The sequence below is a fragment of the Mus caroli genome, chromosome 19 (assembly GCF_900094665.2).
Source record: "Mus caroli chromosome 19, CAROLI_EIJ_v1.1, whole genome shotgun sequence".
NCBI classification, from domain to species: domain Eukaryota; kingdom Metazoa; phylum Chordata; class Mammalia; order Rodentia; family Muridae; genus Mus; species Mus caroli.
The window spans coordinates 45,555,979-45,568,608 of NC_034588.1; positions in this window are offsets into that span (position 1 = coordinate 45,555,979).

Below are 12,630 nucleotides of genomic sequence, written 5' to 3' on the forward strand. Positions count from 1 at the left end.
CACTGTCTATGACTAGACCCTCGCAGTTTCAGATATGGCTTGCTAGATACTTTACAAACTTCTGTCTGTTTCACCTTACATTCTTCATTTTATCCATCTTATGAAAATCCTGTAATCACCATTTCTCTGTAGGAAATGTCTCTGAGGCTACCATCCTTAGACCAATGTCTCTGGGACTACTTTTTAAAGGTCTTTTAAAATTGAGTTTAGTTCATCCCCTAACGAACCTCAGACACCCCCATGTTCCCAGACACCTCTCCCTTCTCATTATTCATTTTCTGCTTTAATTTCTCTCCATGTTTTTCCTCCCCCTACATTAATCCCAGTAGTCTTTTGAAAATAGCTCATGTAAAATATCTCTATGAAGCTTTCTCTCATGCTGTATGTTTTCCTTCACTAACCTTCAAGAATGCAGAAGGTGTCACTTGTTATACAAGGACAGTTAGATACTAGGGAGATAGTGCCACAATTGGAGTTGTGGATCTTGGATTTAAATTCCATATTAGTATTTAAAATTAGTGAGGTTTTGGGAGACCACATGAATTCTTAATATTATCTTTATTTAATTAAAAAATAGGAATAATAACTACAACTTTACATAGATTGAGTGCTATGATTGAGTGAGTCACTTAATATGAAACAGTAGCCGTATAATATGCACTGTTGGTAGCTACTATGGTTCTGAGTATAGCCTTTACTACTCATTGGTACCTAGTATATGCTACTGCTACTTCCTGTTATTATTTAACTACTTCATGGGTTTATGTCTGTCTCTTCTAAATGGAGAGCCGATGGATGAGCTGTCTATTATTATATTTTTGTGTGTTCCAGAGTGGTAATATCTTCTCATTTATCAAAATACTTAAGCAGCTCATTCTTTGATAAATTTGTCTTAGTAGTATATTTTCTTCCTGTAAGTACAGAGTGGACAGGTTAATGCCAGAATTAATAAAGTGGCTTCAGGTAGAAATCATTGGATTGATGTGACATATTCATCATCAAGGGTCTTAGTACTGAAGTACCCTGCAGCTTATGTGGGCTATGTTTTGTGGTGCCTGTAACTCCTCTGGCTCCTACAATCCTTCCTTCCCCTCTTCTGTAGGGCTCCCTGCCTCGGTCTAATGTTTGGCTATGGGTCTCTGTATCTGTTCCCAACAGCTGCTGGAAGAATCCTCTCTGATAACAATTGAGCTAGAAAATGATCTATGAGTAAAATAGAATTTCATTATGAACCATTTCATTTACTTTCCGTTTTTTTTTTTTTTTTTGGCAGTGGTGTTTGGTCCTACTCTAGGGCTCTGAGCCACACATCTTCTGGATCTTGGCCATTCAGGCAGCATTGGGCATGGGCTCCATCTTGGGGCTGGTGCCTCAAGTTAGACCAGTTATTTGTTGGCCACTTTCATTGGCTCCAATTCCCCAGTGCCTCAGAACATCTTACAGGCAGGACAGGTTGTTGGTCAAAGATTTTATGATTGGGTTGGTTTCTTAGACTCATAATTGGGAGACTAACCTGGTTACAGAAGATAGCTTTGTTCAGGCTTAATATCCTGCATTTACTAGGAGTCCTTACTAGGGTCACCTTCAAAGGGTCTAGGAACTTCCACTGCCCTGGGTTTCCACATCACTCCCTAAATACCCACCAACTTCACTCACCTCTCTCTGTTTTCTCCCGTTCTCTCTTCATCCCTCTCTCCTTCACCTGTTTCCATTTCCTTTTGCTCCCAATCAACTCACAAAATCTCTATTTCCCCTTCCCAGGGAGTTTCATGTGTCTCCCTTAGAACTCTCTGCTTTAAGTTCTCTGGGCTGTGGATGTAGTGTGACAATCCTTTACTGAACAGCTAATAACCACTACAAGGAAGTACATATTATGCTTGTCTTTCTTTGTCTGAGTTGCCTTGATCAGGATGATTTTTTTTCTACTTCTTTCTATTTGCCTGAAAACTTTATGATGCTGTTTTGAAATCCAAGAAGGATCCGAGAGAACCTCTTGTAGTTCTTATACACTCCTAATCCCCCAATTTCCATTCTGAATCAGAATAACTTGTGTTTTGCATGTAATAAACACATTGGGTAATTGATAATCCTTACAACGTCTAAGAGCACTAGATGCACCAGGAACTTCATATCTGCAATAAAACACAGGTACTAAGGTTTGAGTCAAGCTTTTCACCTATCTCAATCTCGATGTACTATTAGAAATCAGAGTTATTAGTGTTTCCTCATAGAGACCTCATGTACAGCTCTTGGACCATCATGCTTTACCTGACATGATAGCTTTGTATCCTCACTAATGGATGAGTATGGATGCAAAGATTGTGGTTAATTCAATCTTCCTATACCCTTCTCCAAGATGGATGACTACCAACACAGAGAAAGATCATTGTTACTGAAAGAATAATTTTTTGGGGGGTGGTAACAGGTTCGAGACAGGGTTTCTCTGTATAGCTCTGACTGTCCTGGAACTCATTCTGTAGATCAGGCTAGCCTCTAACTCAGAAATCCACCTGCCTCTGCTTCCCAAGTGCTGGGATTAAAGGCATGTGCCACCACTGCCCGGCTAAAAGAACAATTTTCAATCCAGCAGCATGGAATCCTAGACAGATGGTTAGAAGTCCAGAGTCTGAGGCCACGTATCTAGACAACTGAATTAGACTGCACATTTTGATAAGAGCCATTAGTTTATGCAAAGATATTAAAGATTGAAAAATAATAGGTTGGATCAGATTCAGAAACTTTGTGTCCAGCAAACAACCTAGGACTTAGCATCTCTCACCAGCTCCTGGATGAACCTGTTCACCGCTGGATCAGTCCTTGATCATCCATTTTAGTCTTGATGTTAACAGACCATTAGACCTAACTTGGAAGGATGCTTCTGAAAGGAGGAGTGATCATTTTCTACTCAATAATTTAATGGGAATCAAGTTCACCCTCACTATCAGTACTTTTGCAGCCACCAAACCCCAACACTTGCTGATGCTGAAAAGTGCTTGCTGACAGGAGCCTGATATGGATATCTCCTGAGAGGCTCTGTCAGATTCTTGCAGCCAAACATCGTTCTGAGCAAGGGGACTCCAATGGAGGAGTTAGGGGAAGGACTGAAGGAGCTGAAGGGGTTTGCAAGCCCATAGGAAGAACAACAATATCAACCAGTCAGACCCACAGAGCTCTTAGGGACTAAACCAGCAACCAAAGAGTACATATGGAGGGACCCACAGCTCCAGCTGCATATGTAGCAGAGGTTGGCCTTGTCTAGCATCAATGGGAGGGGAAGCTCTGGATCCTGTGAAGGCTCGATGCCCCAGTGTAGGGGAATGATAGGGTGGTAGGGTGGGAGTGAGTGTGTGGGTGGGTGGGGGAGCACCTTTGTGGAGTCAGGGGAGAGGGGTGGAATGGGGGATGTTTTGGGGGGGAAACCAGGAAGGGGGATAGCATTTGAAATGTAAATAAACAAAATAATCAAAAAAAGAAAGAAAGAAAAAAGGACAAAAAAAGGAATGAAGTTCACTCCCACTGTCAGTACATTTGCACTCAATAGCTTATTCTACTATACAGAAAAGTTCAAGAGACATGGTGAAAGATTAATTTGGATGTAATTTTGTATCTATAAATCAAAAGTAGCATTTGAAACATAATTCATAATTTAATATGATCTACATCACTGAGATTTTTTTTACTAGAAATGTTTTGACAGAAGAAAAGTGTAAGCTTAGATATGTACAAATACACAGACACATTGATCAATTTTAATCCTTTTAACTCCTGATTTGGTCTTGCACCATAATAAGGAAGCAAAGCTGAAAGCCTGGGAAAGAGATTATTCTGCCAGGGAGCTGGGATGCAGAGTGAAGCTGAAATGCTCAGGAAAGAGGCTTCCTCGAGCATTTGAAGCATTAGTCTGCTGCCGTGTTTATGCACCGTTGGATTTTCGCTTGTCAGTGTATCAGAATTAAGGTTGAGCCAGATAGATTGTTAACAATGTCAAATTTGATTGTTGCAATATGTTCTAAATCACGGCTGCCAGGGGTGGATCTTGCTGACTTTTGCATCTTCCTACACAAGTCTCAGAAGAATGATAGATGGGCATATTCTTTTCAAAATGTAAACTGAGAATTTATTTAGAAACAAGTGACACTTTAGTCGGTAGATGTGTGTGAAAATATTCCACCTACTGGTGAGACCCAGGAAAAATCTTTCTTTGAATTTCATCATCACCAAAGAATGTAGCATGCATTCAGTGTGATTTATTTTTGGTTTGAGCAATAATATATTTTTAATAAAAACATTTATTGATAAGTCACTAATCTAAACATCCCAATGGTCGAGAATATTAAAACTATGAATCACCTGCAAAGAAAGGGATCCATTTTAAAAATAAAGTCAACTTACAAAAAAAAATCACAGCGACTATTAATAAACCAAAACACATTCATGGATTTGAATGTTTTCACTTTTAAAATACTAGTATTTTAAAATGAACTAACATTCAACTTGGTAGTTAAAGAATATAGTAAAAGAAGCCTTACCCATATGTTCAAAATATTTACTACGTCCCTACTACATACTACATGCTTTGAAAAGACCTGGCAATAAACATCTCCTCTACACACTTATTAGTATTCTTTATTCACACCAGATAATTTCACTAAGGACAGAGGTGACATGAACATAACAATATGCATTTGCTTCGAGTGGGAACAGATGTTCCTGGCACTGTCCTCAGTTCTATGTGACTGTTCCTTCCCAGCAGTCATGGCTACACTGCATGGGTGCAATTAGAATAATTTAAGCTCTAGGATGAAGTCACAAAGATTTAAAGTGATTAACTTAAGAATCAATAGGCAGGGGTAGATAGGTAGAATTGAATGGTAGATACAAACTGTTCTATTTTTGCATCAGTTTAAATCCTTTCTTACAGAGAGCACTAATACAAAATCAAAATAGAAATCCCATGACAATACTATCCTATGCTTGGGTTAGGGAACATAGTGCCCACCTAGCACATAGACAATATTGCTAGCACTGAAGTCTGGCTGAGCCCAGACTTCTGTGCATGTACATGCACAGGTGTGTGTGTGTGTGTGTGTGTGTGTGTGTGTCTGCCATGGCATGGCATGTGTATATCAGATGACAAGTTGTAGGAGTCAGTTCTCTCCTTTGCCTTTATGGATCCAAAGGATAAAATTCAGATACAACACAAAGCTCCTTTACCTAAGAAACCATCATACTGGCCTCAGAGTGCTCTTCACAGCGTTGGGCAAGTTGTTTGAGCTGAATCCCTCATACGTGTCATACTGAAACATGATGCTCATTAACACGATGGCTCATGGTTTTCTTCTGAGCCTAGGAAAGTTCTCTGCACAAGTACACATTGTCTCAATGTGCCCAGGCAAAGCCTACAAGCTGTACTTTAGTTGTACAATTTCTGATTATTCCTTGTAGCTGGGGACCCCCATAGGACACCTGTCTCTACAGGGTGATGGTGAAAATAATTCACTAAAGGATTCCAGTATTGGTTGGGTAATTTTTGTAAACACTTTCTGGAAGCAAGAATTTATTATTGAATGATTTTGGGGGAGAAGTGAGGGAAATCTATTTTTTTTTTTGGCATCTCAAACTTTTAATTACTGGGAGAAACAATGAAAGCAAAAATTAAGAATGGACCGGGTACATTCATAGATTTGTGCTACTTCAAACCTTCATTAGAGACGCTTCTTATTTGAGTCTGTAATGGATAATCCAGAGGCTCAGAACAGTTCGACATGTTGAGAATAAGTGAGTGTAGCTGTTTAGCCACAGAGTGTATATTCAGGCATAGAATGTGTGTTTGCTTGTATATATAAATGTGCATTCATATGGGTACACACACGCACACGTATTTATGTACATAATATATTTTTCCACCCTAAGGCTCAGGGACCATTAAGGAAGAGGGAACAGAATGAATGCTCCTATTTGAGGCTGTGGGTTTATGGTGATTGCTTTGCACCATAGAGTGATGAGGAATGACGTACCACTTTTGCATTGTACCTCAGTTCTTCCTGCATATTTCCGTTCTTTCCACACTTGCAGGATTATAATTATATTACCATTGTAATACAATTTTGGTTGGAGTTTATACACTGGTGCATGCTGTTGTACATGAATAGAGTGGTTTATGTTCATATGTGTGGTGACATTCATTGACGACTCAGGCATCATTCCAGAGAAGAGTATCATGGTGATGCTTCTTGGAGGAGCCACTTTTGACTTAATGGCCTTTATATAAAAGTTTACTTAGTTTTCACCTTCCATCTAAACGGAACAAAAATAAATGCAGAATCCTTAAAAGCACCGTTTCTTTTTCTAGAAGCTTAGATAATTTACCTTTTCCTTTGAAGAGGCTGTCTAGTCCCCTCACCCTGTATCTCTCCGATGGCCTTGTAGAACTCTGAAGTTCAAACATGACCTATGGGTACTTTTCTTTACTTCTTTGCATTTGCCTGTGTTTCCTGAACGAAGTATATTTTCTTTTCTCACTTTATATCCATTTAAAAAAGAAAAACACACTGAAGAGAGTTCCTTAGAGTTATGTATGGGAGGGGATCATGAAGCTTTGAATTTCTAACAACTTTATCTGTGATAATACTTGATTGGTGATGTCACCAGATACGATGGTCTATTTCATCTGTAAGTCTTCTTTCAGAATCTTGAAGCATTGCTTCACTTGTTTAAATTTAATTCTTTTGACAATTTCATGTGTGAATGGTGTATTTACATAATTTCTGTTCCTCTTTCTATTTTCCTTCTCCATTCCTTCTCAAATTCATTACCTTTAAAAAAAATATGAACAAAACTTTCTGAGACCATTCAGCATATCTTGAATGTGTGAGTGTTTAGGGTTGACCACGTGAAAATGTATATCCTTCCTTGCAGCATCTCTTGGAGTAGATTGAATCGTTCCCTCTCAGCAGCCATGACTGCCTATAGCTCTTCATCTATGACAAGCTCCTTGTGAAACTTCCTTCTATGTTGCATATTAACTGGTGGTGTCACTTGTAGCTCTTGGTTAGGCAAGCATATTTTTGAGATACCATGGACATCAGATATAGAAACCATTTCTCACAGCAGATCTCCTGATTCTTTGGTTCCTATAGTTTTTCCACTCAATCTTTCATGAAGTTCTTTGAGCCCTAGGCAAAGGTTGTGTTGTAACTGTATCAACTAGGCCTGCGCATGCCATAGTCACATGTTTTCTACATTTTAACCAACTGTGCATTTCAGTGGTGATCTTTCGGCTGCAAAAGAAAGCTTCTTTGATGAGAGGCCTGGCTACATTTACCTGTGGTTGTAAGGATAAATATTAAGAAAGCAGTTTTGCTTCATTTTCATTTAGTTTAAACAGTATTACCTTGGAAAATGTTATATGTTGTTATAATGATTTTCTCTCTCTATATATATATATACACACACACACACACACACACATATAAACTGACTAGAACCTATAACACACAGATGGGACTGTTGAAAGATTGGTAATAATCTCAGGACTGAATATAGGAACCTTAAACAGCAGTATATTCTTTCTTTATGTGTTGTATTGATAAATAGTGTGTTGATCCATTATGCACCCCTTTCCTGGAAAGATAAAACAGAAGGCATTTTCCTCATGTCAGTGGTTGAGGGGGTTGTGATCGTCATGTCTTACCCCAGAATCCTTGGATGTAATTTGTAGGTGGTGATGAAGTAACTTCAGCTTAGCCTTCTTTTGTTTATCATGACTTTCTTCCCACTGTGTCCACGACCTGTGACTACCAGGATGAACAGCTGGTGACTTACATTCTCTGCGTATAAATTCTTACCCTAGAGGAAAAAAATGAAGTGACTAAACAAATGAAATTGAGAGCTGATAAAGATACTGACGTTTCTACAAATAGCTCCCTGTGATTTCCTCCAGAGTTGCATAGATGTTTGTGGTTACTTTGCATGGCATTGATGCTCCAGAGTTCTGGAGGTGCCACTGCTGTGTTTGTCTCTGTGTGTGTTTGTTTATGATACATGTGTATACATGAATGTGTGAGTGTAGGTGTACAAATGCCATGGCCTGCATATGAAGGACAGGAGACAATCTCCTTGGATGCTCTATGCCTTTCCCCTTATGTGAGGCAGGTTCTCTCTTGTTCACCTTGAGGTACAGTAGGATAGCTAACCAGTGAGCTCCCAGCTCTCTTTCTCTCCCTCTTGACATACTGGTATTACAGACCAAGGTCCCCAGCTTCTATATCTGGCTTTTTCTGGGGTCAAGCATGTTATTCACTCAGCCATTTTTCCAGCCTCTGAAGTTTTAACTGATGTGATTTTAACCAGTTGCCTTCAGTGAAAGTGTTTGGTATTTTTGTTTTTCATTACAAAATGGATAGTTTCAGCCCCGTAGAGTATTCTATAACTCCTTGAAAAAACCCTCCATTGGTCTGTTCCTTTTGGAAGTTTGTAATTTAGTTCATTATATTCTTGTAGTGTTTCCTGATGTCACAATGATGAATTCATACATGCATTACTATGGTGCAATGGGAAGTCTTTAAAATTCTTTTATTTTTTTAATTTTCAATTGCTACAGAAATATGATTTTCCCCTGTAGAAGATTTTACTTCCATGTTACACAATAAGATATTTTAAGCTAGTAGAGGTAACACTGGGGTCACTAGCAATAAAGCTTATTTGATCACAGTACAGATGTCTTCATGACTGACAGGCTGTTCTGTTTTCATTCAATTTAGAATACAAGTATACTTTCTAATAATAGTATAGTAACTGCCTTAAATCATTTGTATAATATGTAGTTGAAAATGTATGAATTAAAGAGCAAATAAATTATTTGCCTAATATTAATATGGTATTAATTTAAGATGTTTCCAATCAAATGCAGAATATGTTTTGGATATCAAGTTGAACAATAGATAGCTTAGCTCTGATGACTTTGTGGATTCTGTGTCACAAGAATGTCAAGTCACCTTCGAGAGCTAGTGAGAATAAATGATCTGCTGGTATTTTCACATTTAGTATACAATTATCATGTAGCTATTATAAACCCGAGGTTGGAGTCCTTAGACTTCTAGGCATTGTAGGTTTTTGGTGGTGGTGTGCAAGAAAATGAGGAACAGCATGAAAAATATCCATCCCCCTGGCAGACATTCATCCTCCTCTAATCTGCCACAGTACCTCTGGACTTCTCCTATATTGATAGCCCTTTTTATACAAGTGAATTCTGAAAGCTGTCTCATTAATGCACTGAATGGATAGTGGTGTTTAACCGATGCCATTTGCAGGTCTCCCTTATCAACGTGTAACAATCCATCATGGGAGTCTATTTCGTTCCTAGGCATTTCTCACTGCAGAATGTTTCTCCTAGAAACCAAAGCTGCCCTTCCACTTCCCTTTATCATCACTCTTCCCCTCTCCCCTCCCACAGAGAGAGTGCACCTGCCATCCCTCTCCTTCTCCCTCCTCTCCTCCCCCTCTCTCAGAATAAAGGCCCTCCGGGCCCATCTTTACATGGCTTCTGATGTGTTTGACAATCACGGATGCCTCTCTGGGCTTTAACTTATGGAGTAAGCAATGTAAGGTGTGAGCTTTTCTGACAGATTAGAAGGTGCTTGGTAACAAGGGGAAAATCAAATCAAATGCTTGTCACAGGGAATTCCGAGCTGCGATGGAAGGCAGAACAGGCATGAAAGAAGGATTGCTGAGTGAAGTTGGAAAGCAATCTACTAAGATGTAAATAAGAGGAAGCAACTTTGGCTTGGGAGAATGCAGAGACATTGCTCCTCTATGGATCTGGAACAATCTCTGCTTTTGTTGTATATCAGTGCATTTTTAATAAAATGCCATGCACATTTCTAAGATGCATAATAGTTAAAATGGTTCATGCTAATAATTAGTAGAAGTTTATATAGCCAATTAATTATAAATGTACAGTGTGGGAAAGACTAATGGAAAAAGTAGGCAGTAACTCAGATTATGTCGGCTCATGGTAGACAGTTACAAATGCAGTGCAAATATATCTAGGTAAAATTCATGTGCAGAGATAAAGATGAGTACATGAACACAGTAACATTAGGGATATCTAGTCAGTGTCACTATATACGGCATTTAAAAATCCCACATAGTACCCATTTTCTTTTAGGATAAGCGACCTTTCTTATGCTAAAAAAATTAACAAAGAGAAACATAGTCATGTGAACTTTTCAAAGGGGAAAATTAAAAGCAAATGTCAGACTGCAAAGGCAATGATTCAAACCATACAAGCAGGAGGAAATAAAATCACATATTAGCAATACTGGCAATAAGGCCAGAGGAAGCTGAGATCAACGAGAAAAGCTAAGCCACCATTGAGTTTTCTTTGCCATCAAGATACAAAAGCTCACGAAGCAAGTGGCATACAGTGACAAGGTTTTCTTTTCAAGGTTGGAGATAAAATGTGTTTTGGGTGTTAGAAGTCTTTTCTTTTAGTCTTTACGTTGATTTAGGGAAGTCCTAGATGATGCAGAGACACGGAAGAACAATAAGATACATTGATCAGGGTCTAATAAGTAATTTCATAGAGATGAATGGCATGGTGAAGGAACTGGTTTATTTCAATGCTTAAGGTTATTAGATAGCAACACACCCAGGACATCAATGAGACATAATCCTGTGAAGACATCTCCAGGGGATTTAAAGGGAGACTCACCCTGATTATTGGTGGCATCATCCCATGGGCTGGAGTACTACAATAAATAAGAAAGGAGAAAAGAGAAATAAAACTGAGCAATGGTACTGTTAGCTACCTTGAGGGCAAAGCTACACACATTGAAGGTTCTACTGTTTACTCTGTCATTTTGTACAGGAATTATTTAACTTACGATTTGATTTTAAAAGGGTTAAGAGCTAAGAGAGCCACTTGAGTTAAGAAGAGGTTTTGGACTTTAGAAGGGTGTTAAGACTATTGGAACTTTTGCAATAAGAGTGACTATATTTTGCATTAAGAGATGGCTATGGACACGTGGTAGCCAGGGTGACTGCTGTGGTTTATCACTATAGTGATGTAATGGATGTCACATTGACAAAGGGTATTCATGAGATAGTTAATTTTGATTTCCCACCTAATATTGCTAAAAACAAAAACAACCCAGTAAATTAATGAGGCCCATTGGTAAGTGTACTAGGAGGGTGTTTCCAAATATGTTTAACTTTGGAAGAAAAAACCCACCTTTAATATGGACGAAATCACCCTAAGGGCTGGAAAACCAAACTGAAGGTTAAAAAAGGAAAGGAGAAAGCCAGCCGAGCAATCCATTGGTTCTCATTGGCAATGTTGACCAAGGTGATTCTGCATCCATCTCTTTCCCACTATGATGGACCCAGTTCCTACAAACTGTGAGCCAAAATAAACCCTCCCTTTCTTAAACTTTTTATCTTTTTTTTGCCAGAAATTTGGTCACTTTAATAAGAAACGTTGTGGAAATACAATACTCATTTCCCAATGTACATACTCATATTTATCTTAGCCAGGAATAAATTATGTTACATATACCGATTAATAGGTGATAGCCATGAACCTGCTATATGTTAAAGCTACAGAAAAATGAATGATGCTTATAAAATATGTTTAGAAAAAATACCATACAGGGTCTGGGAGAGAAAGTTCAGACAATATAATACCTACAACACACGTATGAAAACTTGTACTAGGTTTCCAGCCCAAACAATACACCTGAAGTGTTGGAACATGCTTTTAATATCTATAGAGCTTGCTCTCCAGTCAGTTCAACTTAATTTTTTATTGGATATTTTATTTATATTTCAAATGTTATTCCCCATTCCTGGTTTACTCCCCCAAAACCCCCTATTCCCATCCTTCCTCCTCCTGCTTCTATGAGGGTATACCCCCACCTACCTACTCACTCCTGTCTCCCTGCCCTTGAATTTGAGTCCTTGTCAACCAATGAGAAAACTTTTCCCAGAAATAAAGTGTATGGCTGCTGAGGACCAGTAATTAAAGTTGCCCTCTTGTATTCATACACCTGCAAATAGGCGTATCTCCTATCCACTTGTAACGGCTTTTCCACAAGTGCCAACCATTCAGCTGTACTGAGCAAAATATCTATTGTGTATCTCTAGAGAGGTAAATACCTATTGGAAGAAAGATGAAGCTTTATAAAATTACTTATATTGAACACAGTTTTTTTTTTCATATAGACAAAGAAGCAGGACAATTCTGGAGAAAAGGGAGGCATATTACAGGAGGGTGGGACAGAAGGTGGTAGGAAACAAATATAATTAAACTACATTGATCAGAAATATGAGTATGACAATTTTCACTGTATAAAATATCTATAATAATAAAACAAAATTAATCAAAGAAAAAGTCCTGCTATGTCAGCTAAATTCACACAGATACTGTTCATATATATATATATATATATATATATATATATATATATATCTTATATGTAATTTAAATAATCCCTTTGATGAAAATTTTCATCTTGTTTTTAAGTTTTTATGAATTGTATATGTTGTTTTAAAACTGTCATACTTTCTTGATAAACCTTAAATCTGATCTTTGGCTTGGTTGTCCCAGACACTAAAACAGATGAGCTGTGT